Raw genomic sequence first — 23321 nt, 5'->3', positions numbered from 1 at the left:
AAAAATGAAGTTCTACTGATATTTGCAGGTTGCGGGGCTCGTCGCGTTGCCTGCACTGTACGCCTTGAATTCGGGCAAGAATCAGCGAGCATTGCAATGCAATAGGCGGTCTGTTGACGATTTCGGAACATCTCCTACAGCACTAAAGGATCCTGGGTTGACGACACGCTTTGTTTCTCCCTGCGACCTGCGTAACTGCTATTGTCCGCCACCGCCATCTGTGATCGCTGGTCGTAATCTTCTGGACGTTATCGCCTGCATCTCGTGGACGTCAAAACGGCCATACTTCGCTCACTTTGGCAGTGACAGTGGTGGCAAGAGTTTAGTGAATAACGACGTTCTGCTGGTATTTGCCAGTTGGTCGTACATTTACACACTTTTTGTCATAACATGCGCGCATACTGCCACTGTTGCTGCTGCCATAAGTGTAATTGAAAGTGTCTGTGCCTTCGCTGTTTTTGTTTGCTGTTGGGTTGCGGTTGCAGTTGCGTTGTTACTGTTCTACCACAATTTATTTCTTGTTATGCTGGCTGTTGTTATCCTTAAGATGCCAAAAGAGATCAGAGCACTTTTTGATGAATTAAAGCATGACGTGCGGGTAGAGTTAAACGACTAAGTATCGAGCGAGATTTCGCAAAGAATTAAGAGATATGAAGTCTTTCTTGGCTCAGGTGAACAAGAAATACGAGGAAATTAAGGCATAAAACAAAGAACTTAAAAAGTCATATGCAAAGACAGGTATTGTGCTCTGATCTCGCACATCAGACCATGATTGCAGAATCCTTCAAGCGGAACAGTATTCTCGGAAGGGAAATGCTGAAATTAAAGGTAGTGCTTCTGTGGACTCAACTGTCACCAAGATTGGTGAATGTTCAAGTGTTCCGCTTCTCGCAGCTGATATTGAGTGTGTGCAACGGCTGCTAAGAACGACACTAAAAAGAACGTGGCGGTGCAATTTTCACAGTGCCAAACCAGCGCACGCAGGAAAAGCCAGAAATGTTCTGACGTTGATTCTCGAGCAGCGGTGTTCGTGAATGCGCGTCAGTGCCCTGAAACGAAGCGACCGTTCGGCCGAGCTAGAGCCCGAAGAAGACTGCAAGTACGTCGGGTGGTGTGATGGCGAAATTTTGCATGGCAAGCTAATGGGGCACCCAGAATAAGGATTCTCAGGGGTGCAGACGGAATGATCTGCTCCTCATGAATGCTATGCAATGTTCCGGATGAGCGGAACTCTTCGCGCAGTGTCAGGAAGAAACAGCGAAATAGATCGTCGTCCCACTCTAACTCTAAAGCAATCATGATGTCCGAGAAATTAATAATTCTAACATTGAATTTAGTCATGCTGTTGTCCACGTTCTTTAACTATTTATTTTGGTAATCTCAGCCCTAATAGGTTAAAGGGTTTTTTTCATCAATCAATGCAAAAATATTATTTTATTTCGAACTTTTGTATTATAAAACGCTACAGTTTATGGTGTTAGTGTTCACTTTTGCTTCCATGGCCCTACCTTGCACTTGCTTACCTACACGCTGATTGCATGAGAAATTTGCAGCTGATTTCCACAAAAAGAGAAGGCAAGTGGAAAGGTAAAAACAATTTTGCTCCGGCGACAAAGTGCATGTAACATTACCACATGCAGTTTGCAGTTGTTTTCTAAATTTGAGTAGCGAGTGCTGGTAATACCGTTCCTTTAACCTGTACGCCTACGACTGCTGCAAGTTCTTCTGAACGGTCTCTGCGGCCTCCTGACATACAAAACACCGCCGTTCAAAAGTGGCCTAAACACGCCGTAATAAAGTGCTTTCATCTAAATGTTCGCTGAATAAGCAGCAAAATAAACGATTTTGAGACACTCCTTGATAGCTTCGGATTTGCAATTGATGCTTCAATGATGTCGTAAACATGCTTCGACGGCAACGATAGCTGCCCCAATACAAAATATTTGCTGTCCGCCGCGATGGCCGTCCAGGTGGGGGCGTGTGTTTTATGATTAATGAAAGAATTGAGTCTGAGTCTATGCAACAATCCTGTCTCTGCTATATTGATGCGGAAGTTGTCTCAATAATAGTAGGGAATAATATAATACTAACAGCGTTTTATAAACCACCAAGCGATTACATGTGTGCCTTCCTCGAATTTTTTGAATCGTACCTCACATTTTTTGTTATGCATAAGTACTATGCTATAATCAGTGCAAACTTTAATATTGATATGCTTAGCTTGTTGCCTAACAGTGTTAGATTATATGTGCTTTTATACTCCCACGAATTCATTATTGCAACTAAAATATCTATTCGTATCACACCAACCTCAGCTGAAACACTACTGGATCACTAGCAATGTCAAACGTATATTCAGGAGTCACGTGCTCTGATTTTAGTGATCACTAAGCAACAAACCTCCGCTGCTAGAAAGCAGTTTCCAAACAAGTATCTCGGGCTAAGGAACTTTATCACCCTGCAACAGCCGGCGCACTGGACACATGCACAGAGAAATGATGCGAACACCGTGTATCAGCTGTTTTTAGAGAAATATTGCACATTATACGAAAAGCACTTTCCTTCTAAAGAAAAAAGAAATCATAAAACAATAAGAAAACCCTGGATAACCGCTGAAACATGCTTCCATTAGAGAATAAATAGTTGTATAAATTGCTTATCACCAGGAAAAGCATAACTGCCCTAAATGACTTGAAGAAGTACAGAAACAATTTAAATAATGGCATTCGAAATGGAAGACGAAGTTATCACGAAAAATAATTTCATTGCACAGCAAACTATTTGGAATACTTTGGAAAAAACTTCGGTGACTAGATTCTTCAAACATCGGCCGTAGACCCGTGGAGAGACTCAGGATGGCCACCAATACATGGGCAAACCTCTCGCAGATGGGTACTTCACTGAGCAGTCGAGTGGATGTGCCTACGCTACAGCCATTAAGAGGCATTCACCTGCAATCTTTTTAGAACCACTCGACAGAAACGAAATAATAGGCATATTTTCTGAAATGAACAACAGCGCATATTGTAATGTCGATGACATTCAAATACGTCCCGTCAAATACGTAATCCGTCTCATAGCTGATTAAATAGCATATTTCTATAATCTATGCTTACAACCTGCACAATTTCCTTCAGGCATGAAAACTTCCAGGGTAACCGTGCTGCACAGAAAAGGTGATATAAATGACTTCTCAAATTATCGGCCTGCTAGTATTCTTCCCGTCTTTTTGTAAGGGTCTCGAAAAGTAATTCTTCAACCTGTAGAGAAATTTTGTCAAACCCGCGATATAATCACTGACTACCAATATAGTTTCAGAAAAAATCGCTCGACTGAATTTGCCCTGCATCATCCAAAAGAATATATATTAGACTCTTTTGAACAAAGTAAAATTGTCTTGGGGATCTTTGTAGATTACTGAAAATAATTTTATGGAGAAAATCACGATATCCTCTTTCGAAAGTTAGTACTGTATGGGATAAGATGTTACGCCTAGCTCCTCATTAAGTCTTACTTGTCATCATGGGCGCAGTACGTTCAAATTAATCAGTATAAGTCGTCTTTACGTCGCGTTGTCTGCTGTGTGCATCAAGTCAGTATCCTTGGGCCACTGCTTTTTAATATCTACGTTAATGACATTGTAGTGACATATTAATGACATCTTAGTTGAAATCAAGAAGAAGTAATGGGCATAGGCAGGATGCATGTAATGAGGAAGGAAGATAACCGATGGTCATTAAGGGTTACGGATTGGATTCTAAGGGAACGGAAGCGTAGCAGGGGGCGGCAGAAAGTTAGGTGGCCGGATGAGACTAAGAAGTTTACAGGGACAACATGGCCACAATTACTACATGACCGGGGTAGTTGGAGAAGTATGGGAGAGGCCTTTGCCCTGCAGTGGGCGTAACCAGGCTAATGATGATGATGATGACATCGTAACCATTGATGCAATCCCCCGATTTATAATATAGGCCGACGAAACTAGTATATTTACCTCCAGCGAGAACTATTGTAACGTATAAACTCAAGCGAATAATTTACTGCGAAACCTTGAATAATGGTCAGATGCCAACTTGCATTCTGTCAGTGTATTGCAGTCTAAAACGATCGCAATAAGTCCACTGGAAGACAGCCATAACAGCCGAGAAAGACACAGGACAGGCGCTAACTCACATCTATTTTATTTGCAGCCACGCCGGCAAATATGTGCGGAAACATTTGCCTACGATTCTTTATCACTCAGTCGGGGTTCACACGCTGTGCAGTTGGCGCAGTGATCAGCCAAATCTGCCTCACCTCCCCTGCGTGGTCATGAATGTAGCTCCCAGGCTCACCTATGTGCGCCATCCTACAGGTCAACGTGATCTCGTACACGCCCCCCGTACAGCCGTTAACAAACTGCTTGGCGTGCTTTTTTCGAACGAAGTATTAGGAACTGGAGACTATTTACAACGTATAACTGCAGCGCTGGCCAGCTCAGCCGACAGCTCGAGAGCCAGAGAGAGTTCGTCGTCTTCGTCGGGATGCCCGTGTGCATCGTCCACAAGAAACACGCAATACGCATGTATCAATCTTTTAAGAAAAGAAATTCTGGAGTTTTGCGCACCAAAACAACGTGATTAAGAGGTGCGCCTTAGTGAGGGACTCGGGATTATTGATGACCACCTGGCATTCCTTAACGTGCACCCAATGCACGGTGGACGGGTGCATTTCATCCCCGTCGAAATAACGCTGAGATTTGACCAGAGCCTTTGCAGCGCAACGTCCTTGTCATTATGCACGTTCTCCGTGATATAATGATGACTTCGTGAAAACAGAAATGAAAGCACAAAAGCGCAAATTAAAAAGAAACTGTAATTGTGTCACTTGGTCGTAGGTTCGCTGCAATCACATTTTCCGGCAGGCAGCTCGTAAGTCCCTCTAAAATTTACGCAAGCAGTTAATTCTTCTCAAGACTGCACACGAAATCATAGAGATAACAAAGCATCGCATTAAATTTGTACCGCGTAACACGTCATATAAAAGCTTTATGTTGTCATGTATTTTTTAAATTATGGGGTTTTACGTGCCAAAACCACTTTCTGATAATGAGGCACGCCGTAGTGGGGGACTCCGGAAATTTCGACCACCTGGGGATCTTTAACGTGCACCTAAATCTAAGTACACGGGTGTTTTCGCATTTCGTTGTCATGTATTAGTGACTGTAAAAAACACACTAGCAAAACTGTGAAAAACGAAATTAAGTTGTTATTGGCCAAACCTGTGCCCACAAAACAGGCTACCTTCAAAGCACAACGATAGCGGCGAACACAGTCGGCAATCACCGAAATCTGATCTGCGGGTCAAGCACGTAGGCTTTCATACGTGAGCCATCGAAGGTTCCAGAGTAGTCGCTGGTGTACAAAAATTACTACAGAATTCGCATCACGTATACAATCAGGTTACAGAAGGTGCAGTCACAATAGACAACGGATCGAACCATCAAGAACATTCGAGAGACTTCCGATACATGCAGGCGCGTCTCGCGCGGGCGATGACGTTTCACATTTGTTAGCCGTTGAACAGCGGTCACCGGATAAATATAAAGCACACGTGTCAATATCACGTGGAAACAGGACTATAGAGGAAAAACCCGTAAAAACTGGGATTATTCAACGTCACCTGTAACCAGCCATTAGACATCGTCAACGCATTTAATGGTTTCTTTTTTGATCACAGCTCATATGACCAACAATATGCAGCCTTCATTTCAGCATTTCTTGCTATCGTATCTGTTACCCAATGGTCCAAACGAAATATTGAATATTATACATCATTTTAAGTTTACTGGTGCAGGTTTCGACGTAATGCACTTGATTAGTACAAGCTAGTCGATGAAAGGGAAAAATTAGCGTCCACTCGAATTGTAGCACGAAGATACAAGGCAAGCCCATACAGGTTTCTCATAAAGAAAGCCTCGCAGTTGAGGAAAAATCAATGCCCAAGCACTCCGTACAGATGATTAACCAGCAAAGCTGGGTTAATGCCGACGGTTAATTGGGTTAATCTCGACGGTTCAATAAATCACCGCTTGGTAGGCTGCCTGGGTACGCAGTTGCTGCTTGCGCTCGGCAGCACGAGCCTGTTCTAGTGCCCGGGCTGCAGCGCTTCCCGATTCTGCTCGGGGTCTTGCTGGTCGAAAGCTGCCTGCCAGGAGTACGTACGACGCGCGGCCTACCTGAGCCAGCGAGGAAGTGCTACGCGCGCGCTCAGCTACGACGGGGAGCAACGACGTCGCTACTGGTGCAGCCAATCGCAAGCCTCTCCTCTTTTTTTTTTTTTTTTTTTGCGCTTGCACACTTCTTTTTTTTTTCTTTCTTTTTTTGTCGCGCTTGCATGACCGCTGTTGCGCGAGAGGAGTTTTCGGCGTACGGGCAGACGGACGAATCGGCTAGCCGTATACACCTTCGCTGTGAAATTCGTCCTCATCCTGGGCATAATATATGTGCAACTTTACTTTCTGCGGAAAAAAATGACGGCAACGGGACAATGCACCGGCGGCAGATGACAATGATTTCATAATTACTTCAATGTGATATGTCCAGTTCATATCTTCTGACAGCGTAACGCCAGATACTTTGTATTTGGTTACAATCGACAACAATCGGTTACAATTAATCGACAACTCAAAGCACTGGGGAAATGAATATGGCAAATCAGCCCGGCGGATTGCACAGTATTGATGATTATTAGGGAGCAGAAAAAACAACTTTCACGTCTACTTTATTACCTATCTTTTTCAAGATGTGCGATATCTTGTGCAAGTAAGAGAGCACGGTGACTCGCTTGCTGTCTCTGGCAGCGCTGTCTGCTGGTGCCTTGTCTGCCAGCTTGATTTTCTTTAACGTCTTTTCTGCTATCGAAACTAACAAAAGCTCGGGGTACTCAGCACATGTCAGGCGCAAGAAAAGCGCTCGCTAATGGCCAGACCTCACTAGGTCTGGCCATTTTGAGCCGACAAGCACGGTGCATACAATGTGCGCTAACAATGATGTCTGCTAAGTATTACATAGCTACGCGCCGCGAAAAGAGCTCAAATTTCAAACCGAACGCCGTTTGCCCTTCTCCTCACGGGAACTAGGCTTCGAGCCGGAGAGTCGCCGCATATCGCACAAATGCGCCTACGTACATGGCAGTGCTGTGACGTAGCTCATAGTGGCACGACATTTCAAGAAGCATTGAAGGCAATAACATCTGTTGTTTGAGCAATCTGTTGCATCGATAGACGAATTAAGGCTTAGAGAAATATTAAAACACACAACCAAATGTCGGCGTGCTCTTGTTTTACTTCGCACCACCGCAACAGACATGTACTTCCACTTCGTCTGCTTGTTCCCACGTCGTGCTGTGGCGCGCGCTGACACCGAAACTATGCCATTTTCTGCCATGTTCCAGCGTGCGATAATGTTCAGTGATCCGCTTCGTCTGCATTGGTGTTCACGTAGCACTGACCTACACGACCAGTTCTCGTGCACAGCGCGCACCATGCGCGAAACGAGACAATCACAGCAGCTGGCGTGCGACGCCGTCAGCGGATGTGCGCCGCGCAGCAAGAAGGCGGAGAAGAAATGAAGGCGGAGCCCGTGACTGACGCGTCACGCGAGCTCCGGTATTGGAGAACGCCGGGAAGGAACGGGGCCTCGACGGGCCAAGCGTCTCGGCGCCCGCCTCCTGAAATCACCGGTTCGCGGCACTGAAATTCTTGCGGCTGAAGGCTCCTTAGAGGGTACGTAACAACTTCCAGCCTATAACCGAAATTTACCGCGGGGCCTGGTGAGGGGCCCTTTAAAGAGTGGCAGCAAGACTTATTTAGAGCATTTGTCAAGCAAAGATTACAATGCCCCGTTTAACCAGCTTGGAATGGGCTGACAGATAAACAAAAGTGGCCTTCGAGGCTAATACGTCCAGCACAGGGATCCCCTGCCTGAACTTGAAAAATGCGTCATTATCTCGAAACACCGTCAACAGCTTACCCGTAGAATCATAGAGGCTGACAAGATGCAGCGGCTGCGTCACCTTTGCATCAGCATTCCATCTGTTCCTCTTACTAAAAACGAAATCGAGTATCTGGCTATGATGCGACAGGGGTTCACAATATGTGTGACATCATACAAAAGTTTTTATTCCTTTTTGCTCATGTCAAAAGTATGTAGTTCTGGCGGCTTCGCAAATATAGCTTAGTTGAAGTCAGCGCCTGTGTTGTGTTCTGTCTTGTGTCGTCGTCTTTTGCGCTGTGCAGACATGTCGTTTTTGAAGGTCACGTGACTAGTAGCAACAAGCTACATGCGCTAGTTCGTCATGAAGTTTCTAATTTCCAAATAAGAAGCAAGGGAGTACCGCAGGCACCAATATGGAACGACAGAAAGCTGAGCTAGTTGGTAAGGATTCATTATGCAAAAAAGAGGTGAGGCATGCAGAGAGGACACAAGAGTAGAGAAGTGGACAACACGAACGCCGACTATCAACTGAAGGGAGCACAGGGGCGAAAAAAGAAGGAAGACACAAAACTCATCTGCGCAAGCTCAGGAATGGTAACACCACGTGTCAGTCGGGTACACGTGCCAGTCTACGTGGGAGACAACTGTTAAGGCACCTAATCTCTTCCTTATGTAAAGTAATCGAAGGCTGACTCACGCACGCACTTCCACCATTACAGATATGCCATGCCTCTACCATAAGACGCGTGTCTTCATTCTTATGCCTCTACAATATCGCGCATTTATCTAACTCTGGCGTGCAGTTACAATCTTGGCAATGTAGGGAAAGATTAGAAGGCGATCGACCGGTTAACGACCTTTCATGTTCCATAAGCCTCCGATTGATACACCGTCCCGTTTGCCCTACGTAGAACTGGCCACAGCTAAGGGGAATTTTATAAACCACACCCATACGACAGCCAGTAAAACTGTTGTTCTTATTGTGCTTCACTGGACAAATATCTGTTCGTTTTTTGCCTTTTACCTGCTCCTTTTTCCTCTGAACGGCAGCGCATATCTTGCCTAGCTTATTGGAAGCAGTGAAAGCAACATTAACATCATATCTACTTGCAACTTTTTTAAGCCTGTGCGCCCCTGAATGAATATACGGAATAGCCACTACTCTTCTTTTGCTATTACTGCTTTCTGTAATCACGTCCGTCCCCCGCGAAACCGACTTCTTTAGGCGTTCAGCCACAGTGGCCACTGCTACACTAGGATAACCTGCTCCTAATAGGCGCCGGACCTGCGCATTTAAACTAGCGCTCATTTTGTGCATGCAGGATCTGGTGAGAGAAGACTTAAGGCACGACATGGCAATTCCATTTGTTACTACTTTGGAATGCTTGGATTGAAAGTTTAGCAACGGCTTCGAAGATCTTGGGGAGTACTGCCAAGCTAGGTAAGATATGCGCTGCCGTACAAAGGAAAAAGGAGCAGGTAAAAGGCAAAAAACGAACAGATGTTTGTCCAGTGAAGCACAATAAGAACAGCAGTTACTGACTGTTTTACTGACCTTGCCGCATGACGAATTGCTAAATTCCGTAAATGAGTGCATTAAAGAACAAGTGCAAGAGTCGGCTTTTATTGACAGATGCGGTGTTTCCACGGGAGCTTTTCTGGAAATTCTTTCAATGCACTTGAGTGAGTGAGTTAGAACTTTATTAAGGTCCTGAGGGGAAATCGATCCGGCGGCTCCACCCAGGTCGGGGCCGGTATACAGAGTCCTTCGGCGACGGCCCGGGCCCTCTGGACAGCCTTGAGCTGAGCGATGAGCTTTGTGCTTCTGAGCGCTGAGTCACAGGAAGACTGGCCGGGAAAGTCCGTGCTCGCGTTGCCAGGGCACAGTCAGAGCATGTGTTCGAAGTTGTATTCGTGGCCGCAGTGTGGGCATTCAGTAGAAAGGTCAGGATTGATCCTGCTTAGTGTTGTTGGTTCGATGTATGTCCTAGTCTGCAACTGTCTGTAAGTGACGGCCTGTGCTTTTTTGAGCTTTGGTTGAGGAGGAGGAAAAATTCTTCGTGATAACCTATGATTTGAAGTGATTTCGTGGTATGATACGAGCGGGTCTTTGTTGTCTAGGTCCCTCCAGGCTGGGTTGAAGCGAGAGGGTGGACCGCAGACGCGGAATGTGAGCTCTCGCGCCAGTTGGTGTGCCCGCTCGTTCGGATTACAGTCAGGAGGTCTGGACATGTTGCCCATGTGGGCCTGGAACCATGTGATGTGTGGAGACGTGAGGTTGTCTGCTCCCGTTTCTTGGAAGAAGATAGTGTTTATAACCGTAGCTGCTTTCCTAGAGACGATGGCCGACGAAATGGTTCTAATAGCTGTTCTTGAGTCCGAGTAAATGACTGACGCTCCTTCGCAGCTTCGAAGGGCCACCGCGATGGCCATTTCTTCGGCTTCGTGAGTGAAGTTGGTAACTACCGTGGCTGCGTTGACGAGTCAGCCGTGGGCGTACACCAGAGACACCGCGTAGGCGCCTCGATTCCAATATCTGGCCGCGTCAACGAAGACTTGCGTTTCGTTACGTTTGATGTTGTCAAGGATTGCCTTCGCTCTCGCTTTTCTCCGCCCTTCGTTGTGGGTGGGGTGTATGTTTCGTGGTATGGGATCAACAGCTATTGATCTCTTGGCGTTTGTGCATAGTTGCGACTTCTCTGGTGGCATGAAGAGGGGCTGTATGCCTGCTTCTAGTAAGATCTCGATGCCCGCCCTTGTGAGTGAGAGCCGACTAATTTGGGAGTTTCGCTGTGCCTCAAAGAGTTCGGTTGCCGTGCTCTGTAGCCCCAATTGGAGGAGTCGTTCCGTGCTAGTGTTTCTAGGGAGGCTTAGGACCTTTTTCAATCCCGTTCTGATTAGTGTATCAATTTTATTCAGCTCCGTCTTCTTCCAGTTGAGGAAGGGGGCGGCGTAGGTTACGTGGCTGATGAGCAAGGCGTGAAATGCTTTCACGAGGTGTCCTCTTTCAGTCGGTCCCTTTTGTTGGCGACCCGTGATACGACCCTGGTGAAGGTTAGGGTGCTCTTTGTGATGCGTTTTAGTGCCTCCGCGTTGTCATTGCTGTAATCCCCAATGACCATGCCCAGGACCTTGATTGTGTTACACCTGGGGATGTTTCCTCCGTCCCTGGTATGTAGGTGAACGGGGAGGGAGCTAAGGGTCTGTCTTAGCCTGGGGCCTTGTTTGCACAGAAGGAGCTCCGATTTGCTGGGAGAGAGCTTCAGTCCTGTGTTTGCAAGAAAAGCTTCCGTGGTTTCCAGCGCTTGCTGTAGGTTCTGCTCCAGAGTGCCTAGCGGGCCGCTCGTGGACCAAATGGTGATGTCGTCGGCGTAAATCGCGTGCCCTACCCCCGGGACTTTCGAGAGTTTGTTTGCGAGATCATGCGCTGCGATGTTGAAAAGAAGCGGTGAAAGCACTGACCCTTGCGGGGTACCGATGTTACCTAGCATGTGCTTTCTGCTTCTGATTTGTCCGACGTTTAGGGTGGCTGTTCGGTTAGGCAAAAACGATCTTACAGAATTGTGGAAATTTACTCCGAGATCTAAAGTGGAGATATTGTTGAGGATGTGCTCGTGCCTGACCGTGTCGAAGGCCTTGGTTAAGTGGAGCGCCAGGATGCCTTTTACATCCCTGGATTTGTTGCCTATGACGGCGTTCCTGATGAGTAGCATGGCGTCTTGTGTGGATAGTGATTTTCTGAAGCCTATGAGATTGTGGCGGAATAGGCCGTTTTCTTCAATGTGCTCTCCAATTCCATTGTGGTTGGCATGTTCTGCGACCTTGCCGTGGCACGACGTAAGGGAGGTGGGTCTCAGATTCTCTGCATGAAGCGGTTTTCCGGGTTTGGGGACGAGGACTACATTGGCAGTTCGCCATTCGTCCGGCACCCGGCCTTCAGCCGATACCTCGTTAATTTTGCTCGTAATGATTTCTATGGCTTTGTCATCTAGATTTCTGAGTAGTTTATTTGCTAGTCCGTCTGGGCCGGGGGCCGAGCGTCCGTTTGGTTCATGAAGGGCGTCACAATCTCCGAAACTTCAAAAGGACGATCCAGCGATAGTTGGTGTCCCCTTATACTCGCGTGTCGGGTTGTCCCACGGGATAGATTTGCGCTCTACTGGTAGGTAGATGTCTGCCAGGGCGTCAGCAAAGTCCCGCGGACTCGTGCCTTCTTTCGTATGAACATGAACGAGCCTTTCGATCGTTAGTCAGGCATAACTCTTGGCCGGTTTGTTGTTGTCGGCGAATAGGTTCTTAAGAAGGCTCCACTTGCTGCCCCTTCTCATTTTACCGTCTGCCTCATTACACACTTCGTCCCATTACTGCGCATTCAACTTTCTGGAGTGTTCTTCGATCTCTTTGTTGATTTTCGTTAATTTAGACCTCAGCCTCCTGTTTAGCCTCTGCCCATTCCTTCTTTCTCTTAGCGCGTTCATGGCCTCCAGGAGGTGTGCGAGTCTGGAGTCCATGGCTGGCACCTCCAGATCCAAGCTTATGACTTTAGTGGCATTGGCCACAGTAATTTTCAGATTTTCCAGGAGCTCTTCGAAGGTTTCCCCTTGTTTGTCCGCATTACCCCTCATTCTTCTGAAGAGGTCCCAGTCGACGTAGGTGTAATTCTTTGGAGAAGTTGGTGTGATGCGGACGTTGATTTCTAGGATGTACTGATCACTGCCAAGGTCCTCTTGCAGGTTGTCCCACGACCCGTCAGCGTTTCTGAGGAACGTCAGGTCCGGGGTGGTACCCCTCTGAACCGAGTTGCCTCTGCACGACGGAAACCTTGAGTCCGTGATGAGTTGCATGCCTAGGGTGTCCGCACACTCGGCACATGACAAGAAAGAAACGTCCTATTCCCTTTAGTTACTCTGCTTACGGCACTACTATCTCGGAAGTCGAAAAATACAAATATTTAGGCGCTTTAATAAACTCACAGCTTAACTGGAGTGACCATGTTGATTACATCTGTTCATCTGCGTTAAAGAAACTTAGATTTTTGAAACATAAGCTCAAAGGAGCACCCAGTCACGTTAAGCTATTAGCCTACAACTCTCTTATTCGGCCCAAACTTGAGTATGCGGCTATAGTGTGGGACCCGTACACCAAAAAAGATATAGCAAAAATAGAAAACGTGCAAAGACGGGCTGTGCGCTTCATTTACAATAAATTCAAGAGAACTGATTCCCCATCTGCTTTAATGGCCTCCAACGAAATTAAACCTCTTCACATAAGACGCAAAATTGCTCGATTAACGTTTCTTCATTCACTCATCCAGGGAAAGTTTGGAATTTCTTCTTCACCTTATGTTACACCTTCAACTACACGAAAAACCCGTCACCAACATACCCATGCCCTAACACCATATTTTGCGGAAACAAACTTGTTTAATTACTCATACTTTCCGCGCGCAATAAACGATTGGAATGCACTGCCTGAACAGATTGTCTCAAGTGACAGTTTTGAAAGAAATCTTACAAATGAATTTTGATGTGCTGATTGATGTGCAATGTATTTCCTTTGACTTGTTTTGCTCATTTGTGTCATGTATCAAACCTTTTGTCTGTGCAATAACTTCATGGCGTTTGTGAATATGCCTTGTTATCTGCCCTTCCTGCTTGGACCACATGAGGTCTGCAGTATTATGTAAATAAAAAGAAAGGTTAATTCCTTTCCTGTAATTAGTGGCGTAGCTACAGACGGTGTTGTGCACGCTGAAGTCCCCGGCAACGATCAGTGGCCTGTCCTTGGCTTGCGACGCGACCGATGCGAGAAGTTTGTTAAAGTTTATTAGTCTATTAGTCGGGCAACTGTAGACGTTTAATATGTAGAGGTTGGTCTTTAGGGCCCCATTGGGGATGATTTCAGTGAGCATGGATTCCAGGCCTTTTTTGAACGTCGGGGTGTCCCTTTCCACAAAGCTGACATCTGACACAAGCTGACATCAACACCCCTCGATTCTTTGAACTCGGGGTCCAGGGTCGGCCTGGAAACCCTGTACCCCGATAAGGACATGTTTTGAATGTTCTTTTCCGCCCCGCATTCTTGTAGGATGATGACGTGTAGCTTTTCTTTACATGATCTGACGAATTGCGTTAGGTTAGATTTCTTTTTGTTGAATGAGTTACAGTTCCATTGCCAGATCTTGAAATATTCTGGTGCGTCATCCATTGTACTGGTTTCGCATGTCCCCATTTATGTTGGGCTCACTCACTTAGCCTGGCGGCTTGGAGGGTGCGGGCGGCGCAGGTGTGGGTCCCAGGGCAGACATGGGCCCTGGGTCCGGCGTGGGGATTATTTTCGTGGTTTTGGGATGAGCGATTGGTCTTTCTAGGCGGTCGAGTCTGCCGCAGATTTGAGTGAGTACCTCCTTAATTTCAGTAATTGCCGATTGAGATACGTTGTACTTGCTCTTCTTCTTGCTGCACTTCTTAGCTTTGTTGTCACTGACGGAGGCGTTAGAAGGAGCCTCGCTGGCATCAGACATAGACGCGTCCACGTCGGATGTGTCATCGGTTTGGATGACGAGGGCCCTGCGTTTGTGTGTGCTACACGATGCGACCATGGTGTCTGAAGATTGAGGGATGGGTGTCGGTGTGTTGTTTGTTAAGATACGGCCTTCTAGCCTGGCTAGGGTTGCCCTGAGTTCAGCTAGTTCCTGTTTGAGTGCTTTGTTTTCCTTCTGTAGTGTGTGTATTCGCGGGTCTGCCACGTGCTCTGACTGCGCCTGACCTGGCTTTGAAGTTGGCGCTGCAGTACCGTTGTTGCCGACCATGTCGGCCCATGTCATTTTCTTGCCGGGCCGCCTGGAGCTGGATCTCGACCGGGATGGGCCCCTGGAGTGGGAGCGCCCTCTAGATTGGGAGCGTCCTTTGGATTGAGAGCGCCCTCTGACTTGAGAGCACCCTCTGGAGTGGGAGCACTGCTTGGGGATGGAGCCACCTGCCGGATCCTGCTGCATGGCTGGCTGGTTCATTGACCTCGTACGGGTTGGCCTCTCTGTCGGAGTGGTTTCGTCTTCTTCTCCAGCGTCTTCGCACGACGTATGGGATGTGAAATCTTTGTCTGCACGAACGGTCGCCCGTGGGGTGATTCCCCTCGCAGAGCTTGCATTTCGGGGTGCAGTTGTGTAGTTCTGCAGCGCCGTTTGGGAGCGCTTCTCCACAGTTGTGGCATTTACTTTTCTCTTCTTTGCTGCTGTGGCATACATCGGCCCTGGGCCCGACCCGGACACAGGGGTGACGAACGTCGACTTGTCGTTTGTAAAGTGAAAATGGCAATAGGGCCGTTCCGCACATGACGTTGTTTGGGACTCGAAGTCCGTCGAAGAGGATCACAACGACATGCGCGTTTTTGATTCTCTTCACCTCAATGGCGGTCGGGTTCCTTTGATTTACAATCATGCTTCTGAGGGCATGCTCTTCCATCGAGGGGCCAACGTTCCTGATGACCCCTTTGCAAGTGTTTTCCGGCGCGGCCACGTATGCAGAGACCTCGAAAGCGCCGACTTTTGTGTGAATTTTCTGGATGCCGGCATAAGCGGTGGCGTTGGATGACACTGGAGTCGAAATCACAATAATATTTTGTACCTTGTTGGGGCAGATCATGTCCTCCGATGCTTGTTGGTCGGTTAGTGCCGCGGCCATGGTCAGAGCCCTCGCCAGCAGCACCAAGTCCGCCTTCGAAACGTCGAGCCCTCCTCGGGGCCGGACAATGATCTTAATCTCGTCTCTCGGCAGCCGGGGGAGCCGTGAAGCGGCTGCGACCCTCGGAACTGTCGAGCGGGAGCGGGCGTTGAAACAGTTCTTCGTCGCCGTGCTTTCCTGCGGCGCGGCCTTTGCCGGATCCCGTAGTCGTCTGGTGTCTAGGGCGGTGGTTCACCCAGTTCCGTCGAAGTCTTCCGGATTGATGTGCATGCCTTCAACCGTCACCGTTTCGGGCATCTTCGCCGTCTTTTCAGGGCGGCAAGGGCCTTACGAGGCCCGGCGCCGCCTCGAAAGTGCTGTACTCGAAGCTAACCCTAGCTCCGTACTCGTAACTAACCCTAGGCACCGTTTCGCACACTCAAAGTGCAATAAGTCGCCGAAACCTTCACTCACCCCAACGAAAAAGGTATCGTCGGGAAGCTGGCGCGAAACTGGTTTAGAAAAGACCTAAATATCGGCGGCGAACACAAAAAATGTTCGAAAACATTCAAAGAAGCGTAAGCCGACACAGCCGCGTCTGCGCTCATTTTTAACTTCTTCTCGATGTACTTGAAGTCGACGTTGATTGGGTGGAGCGATGGCGTTTTTCTGCAGAAATCAGGCATTTGTATTGGCTCAAAGGTTGCCCCTATTCTTAGCAATATTTACCTGAGTAAGGTTGACAACTGCATAGAGAAAGCCTTAGGTGATAGCGTTATCAAGATATTTCGTTACGTTGATGATTACCTGATTTTATGCAATAGGGAAGAATTCGATTCCGCTGCTACCTCAGTAGCTGAGCAAATTAAACTTTATGTAGGAGGATTAAAGTTTACCAAGGAACTTCCTCAGCGACGCGTAAGTCAGTTTCTTGATATTTCCTTGGTCTTCGAACAAAATCATGTTTGTTGGCAGTACTCCCCAAGATCTTCGAAGCCATTGCTAAAGTTTCAATCCAAGCATTCCAAAGTAGTAAAAAATGGAATTGCCATGTCATGCCTGAAGTCTTTCTCACCAGATCCTGCATGCACAAAATGAGCGCTAGTTTTAATGCGCATGTCCGGCGCCTACTAGAAGCAGGTTATCCTTGTGTAGCAGTGGCCACTGTGGCTGAGCGCCTAAAGAAGTCGGTTTCGCGGGGGACGGACGTGATTACAGAAAGCAGTAATAGCAAAAGAAGAGTAGTGGCTATTCCGTATATTCATTCAGTGGCGCACAGGCTTAAAAAGTTGCAAGTAGATATGATGTTAATGTTGCTTTCACTCCTTCCAATAAGCTAGGCAAGATATGCGCTGCCGTTCAGAGGAAAAAGGAGCAGGTAAAAGGCAAAAAACGAACAGATATTTGTCCAGTGAAGCACAATAAGAACAACAGTTTTACTGACTGTCGTATGGGTGTGGTTTATAAAATTCCCCTTAGCTGTGGCCAGTTCTATGTAGGGCAAACGGGACGCTGCATCAATCAGAGGCTAATGGAACATAAAAGGTCGTTAACCTGTGGATCGCCTTCTAATCTTTCCCTACATTGCCAAGATTGTAACTGCACGCCAGAGTTAGATGAATGCGCGATATTGTACAGGCATAAGAATGAAGACACGCGTGTCATGGTAGAGGCATGGCATATCTATAATGGTGGAAGTGCGTGTGTGAGTCAGCCTTCGATTACTTTACATAAGGAAGAGATTAAGTGCCTTAACAGTTGTGTCTCACGTAGACTGGAACGTGTACTCGACTGACGCGTGGTGTTACCATTCCTTAGCTTGCGCAGATGAGTTTTGTGTCTTCCTTCTTTTTTCGCCCCCGTGCTCTCTTCAGTTGGTAGTCGGCGTTCGTGTTGTCCACTTCTCTACTCTTGTGTCCTGTCTGCACGCTTCACCTCTTTTTTGCATAATGAACCATAATAGTCGGCCCGCGACTGTTTTTGCTTTACATAGACGACTTATTTTTAGTCTTTTAGAAATTGAAGGCTTCCTTTACGCTGATGACGTCACTGTACTTGCAATCGATCGGTCAATTACTTCTCTGTCTGCAATGTTAAGCATTGATATGAATGTTTTCATGATTTTAATAATTTTATTTCAAGTTGTTTGAATAGTATTTTTTCATCAATCCTTCCAAAACGGTATTTATGCTTTTTTCAGTCATGTCACAAGACTCCGGAATTCATTCTCATTGTTGACTTAAGCTCTCATCTCATCCACGTAAGCAATCAAAAACAAATAGGTGTGGGCCGAGCAGCACACTGCTTTTGATTGTTCTTTAACTCCGTCACTTTTTTCTATTTTTTGCATTTGGTTTAATTAACATAATAAGTCACCTGTTCAAGATTCTTTGTCATTGTCTTTAGTTGAATTGTGGGCGCATGCGCAGTTGAAGAGTATATTAACCCGTTCCTTCAATAAATTGTCCCGTTCATATATGGGCGCTTTCGTTGAGTCTACAACTTCTTTTGTTTTCAGCGCACTGTTGTTCCAAACTTATTGGCCAAGAAACAACGCCACCTCACCCAGTCCTCCTCTCCTCTTGAGAGATCGCTGTGGCGGCTGGCTTTTAACGCCGCCGTAGATATATGACGAACCGGCTTAATGTATAGGCACCACTACAGATGTGCTGTCTAAGGCCTGTTCCGAAGATAACTACAGATTTTATACTGGTTGCTCTCCTTTCTTTTCTCGATATAACCAAATTAACGAACGAATAGTGCAAAATAAATCACAGCGACGTTATTAACATCATGCGAGTGTCCAGGTAGGCAGCATCTAGTAAGGAGTAATTTGCGCACCTATGCGCGTATAAGTTGCCTTAAGAGGAAGCTTTAGCTCAGGCCCAACTCCGACGTGGCCTATTCAAGTACATGTAAAACACAAAATTGTTTTTCTTAAATAACCCCTGAACCGATTTTGATCAAATTTGTTGAAAGCTTCAATTTTGTTACAAGAATTTTCGAAAGTCTGAAAGAAATAGAAGCACGTACGAAGTTTACAAATTAATAGCTCTACATCAAGAAGAGATATCGTGGTTCTGTAAACGGCATCCATTAGATCATTGAAAGCGGACAAATTCGATATGTCATTTTATATCTTACGTGAACATGTTGCGCTGTGTACAAGGGTTCTATAAAATCTTTATTTCCATATATTACTCAGTTTTTCGAGATTGATGTGTAAGATATCAATTTTGTCCGCTTTACATGTTCTATTAGATGTAACTGACATAATTGTGGTATCGTTGCTTTTCACGGTTGAGTTGCAAAGTTGTAAACTTGACAGTTTCATTTTCTGAAAATGTTCGATTTTTGCAAATCCTTAATAAAAAATTTATGACCTAAATTAAAATTTTGAAAGTCACTAGATTTTCAGTTTTTATTTTAAATGCAACACACCTCGTCACATTTGGTGCAGTGGTGCAATGAATTCTCCTTTTACATGTATTTGTATAGAAGCACCCGAGCTAAAGCTTCCTCTTAATTCGCTTTAAATTTTTTTTTAGGTGACTAAAGCCAATTAGAAGTCAGCGAATGAGCCCGTCTCTGACATAATCTAGCTGAGCGGATAAATTCTTCGTACAACAACCTCCCGTAAGAGCTGCGCGAACAAATCCCTCTCACATTTAAGGGCTCCTCCAAGGCGAGACAGGCGAAGGCCGTGATGTGCTTGTCGTCGCCTCGCCATCGCCACAAATGACGTGACCTTACGAGACTGCGCCTAGTGCCAGGCACGCTTTCATTTTCTTACTCTCTTTTCCGAAGCAAGCACCTTAATGCTTTAATGCAGCCCATGTAGCAACGAATGCCTACCGCCAAACGTATGTTGGGCAACAGAACAAATGTACGAGGTAATGCGTAGTTCTAGTACGCCACCCGCCATCAAGACATCGCACTACCACAAAGGCGAACCGCAAAGTACTTCCTCATGTGGCGGTAGCAGCGATACCAGCGTGACAGAATGCATGGTGATGATATTGACGTCATGGGCGCTCCTTTTATGCGTCACTGTTGCTTTCAGAGATCCTTCAAATGTGGAATATTTCTTCGAATAGCTCTTACAGGAGTTTCTTCCCTAGACGAGATGATTAGAGGACGGGCTCCGCACTACTCATTTGGTTTAGCCAAATTTCAATAATTACAAAATATTCAATAATTACAAAATAATTACGTAAATTTGTTCTTACGCACATAACTGCGCAAATAATTTCTAATCTAGAGGCTTCCACTTTGAACACTGGAATGGTAACAATAGCGTCACCATGATTTGCAATGTCCCAATGTTAACATTTTCGTGCAGTTAAAAAATTCACACATCATACATGTCGGGACAACCCGGCAGACAACAAAAGTCAAGACACTTTTGATCCGATAACAGAGCTATCCAGGCAGCTACTTTCACCGGATTCGCCAGAACCTGCATGCACACGCAGTCAGCCTTCCGTCACACTCTCGGAACAAGAGGCGAAAATATCTGTCTGTGAGCACAGACTGTGTGTCCTTTTTTTTTTTTGACAGTGAAAAGTTTAGCACGAGGTATAGGGAGACCACTAGTCTGCCTACTGTTCGTGCTGATGGATGCCAGTTTAGCTCCCGTTGTCGGCGACCTTCAAGTGACTTTGAGCCGAAAGCCACAGCCGTCATGCGGGCACTCAAACGAGAACACCAGGGCAAGTTGCGGGAACAAAACGAGATCATCCAGGTAACTGGTCAATCTTAAGGAAATGCCGTCTGCGGCCCCCAACCCTTTGTACAGGACCGCATTACATACGCTAGTCATTACCCAAACAAGTTCCAAAAAATATTGCTTCCGAATTCTTCCTAATGTTTGTTCACACTATCACTCAAACTAACTTTTAGTACGCTGAATTTTATTTCTCATTTCCCCATAGCGACGTTAAAGAGGTACCATGCACTTCATTGTTATAGGCGTCTCCTTCAGGCACTTTTCTACTGCTAGCTGGGCAGCGTCCATATGGACCGTTCAACAGTATTACATGGTGTCGTGGGCCGTTGAGAACATGCACTGGGCCCATTTTAAGATTGTGGCCAACCAATCTGGTTGGCCGGTTGCCATTTCATGCTTGCATCTCCTCTCGATTACGCGAGAGTTTTTCTCTGGTAAGTTGTAGTCCAGTCTATAAATTTAACGATGAAACGCGTTGAGCCCTTCGCTGCAGTGAGAGAGGAATAAGGCGCATATTTTTAATAGACACTGCTCGGTCGTTGAAAGTCTCCCGGCGAAAACTGAGAAGGTGCGGTTCGCAAAACTTTAAACAGGTATGTCGATATTTTATTTTATTTATTAAGGAACCTACAGCGCCAAGGCATTACAGCGTGGGGGGAGGGAGGTAAAACAAGTACATATGACACCTCTGCTGCTAGACAGAGTTCTAAGTGCAAAGTGTAAATGCCCCCCCCCCCCCCCCCCCCACAAAAAAAGGCAGATCCCTTAGCAATGCACATCTACAACATCAAAAGGAAAGCATCATTTGATTTAACATTCGCAACATCAGTCGGCAGTCTATTTCATTCCCTAATGGTTTTAGGCAAGAGAGACATTGTAAACAATTCAGTTTTTGTCGTGAAGTCACGGTTTTAAAATCATGGTCAACACGATTGGGTCTATAAAAAGGCTCTTGCAGATTCTCAACCCGAACAGTTAAATAATGAATAGCATGTAGAAACTTGAGACGCAACTTCTTTCGGCAGTTGTCGAGCAGCTTCCTTCGCACGCGATGCACTGTACCGAGCCGCGCGTGCGCCAGGTACGAAACGAGAGGCAATGTTCTGCACCCTCTCCAAATCATCCACGTCTCGACCAGTAGACGGGTCCCAAACCATACACGCGCATTCCAGAATCGAGCTGACCTGAGTCTTGTACGAAAAGTTCCGACATGGACCGTGGAGAAGTGTTCACATTTCTGCGAAGAAATCCCAAGGTTTTGCACGCTTTAGCAGCGACATAATCGACTAGTTGGCATGTATTCCACAATCACGAATTACACTGCAACTCACGTTTGGTAATTGTGCGCTATGTAGCATCTGTTGGGCCCTTTGAAGCAAACATCATGTCCGGTTTGATAGAGCCAAGAAATTAATTAGCTTTCCCAGAATTTCGTTTACGCGTACGTCCCCGTAAAGGGACTGTCGGTAACACAACCAGATATTTAAAAACGGGAACCCATTCAACATGCATAACGACCTTCTTAAGCCACGTATGACGCCTGGCTAGTGCCACTGAATGTTCAGTAAGGCGATGCTCATTGGTTCTCACCGCCTCCGTGACTTCTTTTCCCGAACGTTCTGCTTGCGGCGCTATACTGTTTATTCGAAGGACTAAAATGAGACAGACACACCTGTGCGCAAACCTTCAGCTGTTCATTATTCGCCACTGCACGTGTTTACGCACATGTATGCCTGGCACGTCTTTTGTATAAACAGTGTAGCGCAGCAATCAGAACGATGCCAACTAGCCTCAGTCGAAGCTTTATTGAACGTCTTTTCCCCAAGCTAAAAAATTTGTGATTGCAAGGTGCCTTTTGCTCTTTCATTAAAATGTCTTCCTGCTCACAGATTGCATGGTTTTAGTCGGTCCCATCCCACCAGCTAAATAGTGGTTTCTGTGTGGTAATATTTTCTTAGCTCTGTGAAATCGCATGGCTATTACAATTACATAACATTAGTACGCCAGTTTTTATACAGAAACCTGCCAATCTAACCTAAAGACACTATTCCCAACCCTACCGCTAAATTTGTCCTGTCTGACGATTCTAATATATTGCCTTGCATAGCACTAATGAGACCGCAGCTTCGTCGGCATCTTTCGCTTTCTTTCGTGGGTACAGCTCCCCAACCTTTTCAATAATTACCTATAGGCAATGTCGCGCATGTCCGTCTAACTTGCGTACCGGCCAGTCATACGCCATGGTACCACAACGTGCACTGCTGGTACCATGGCACGCAACGCGCAATGGAGGTACCATGGTGCATAGTACACAACTGCAGTACCAGCCGCCGTTGTAAGGTACTCGTGAAGATGCCGACCCGATGCACACCATTTCCGTTGCTTCTGGAGTTTATACCTGTCGCATAATGTCACCGAACAAGGGACTTTGTAACTGCTATGAACGAATAAATAAACTCATTCTTAATTTAATAAATGCAACCTGCTTAAAATTAGCAAAAGGTGGGCTCTAAACACGAGAATACAATGCGAACCACGCATAGTTAGCTATATCCTTGTGCTTGCATAACAAATACCAATGCCGCCAAAACGCACAAATCAGAAGTTTCCAGCAAATGAATTAGCATCAACTTTCGTGCCATTATGCTGCATACCCAACACTTCATGTGATACGAACTTTTCGAACAGCAGAATCGCACTGTCTTTGTGAGAATTTACGCTGGTAACATGAATGCATAGTGCTAAAAGCTTGTGCGCCGTGCCTGCCACAGTTGTGTGAATTTCTCACCCATGTTTGCGCAAATTTCGCACATTTAGTGCTTTTCTCACACCGTGTGCTCGCTCTATATTCCTCCACTCGACGCTGTGTGTAAGGCCTCTTCTGCGCAGCTTTTTGCCGGAGTGGCTAAATTACGGAACGTGGTGAGTTCCGCTAGCTGGTTGGTGTTCACATGG

At 46.2% G+C, this 23321-nt stretch overlaps 1 protein-coding gene across 1 annotated transcript in view; it reads right to left on the bottom strand.

The window, feature by feature from the left end:
* Positions 1-23321, bottom strand: part of LOC126526721 (uncharacterized) — a 418451-nt gene that overhangs the window by 394850 nt on the left and 280 nt on the right. The gene's annotated exons all lie outside the window — the stretch shown is intronic.

This window comes from Dermacentor andersoni, chromosome 8 (assembly GCF_023375885.2).
Source record: "Dermacentor andersoni chromosome 8, qqDerAnde1_hic_scaffold, whole genome shotgun sequence".
NCBI lineage: Eukaryota > Metazoa > Arthropoda > Arachnida > Ixodida > Ixodidae > Dermacentor > Dermacentor andersoni.
This window is presented reverse-complemented; position numbering and strand designations above follow the sequence as displayed.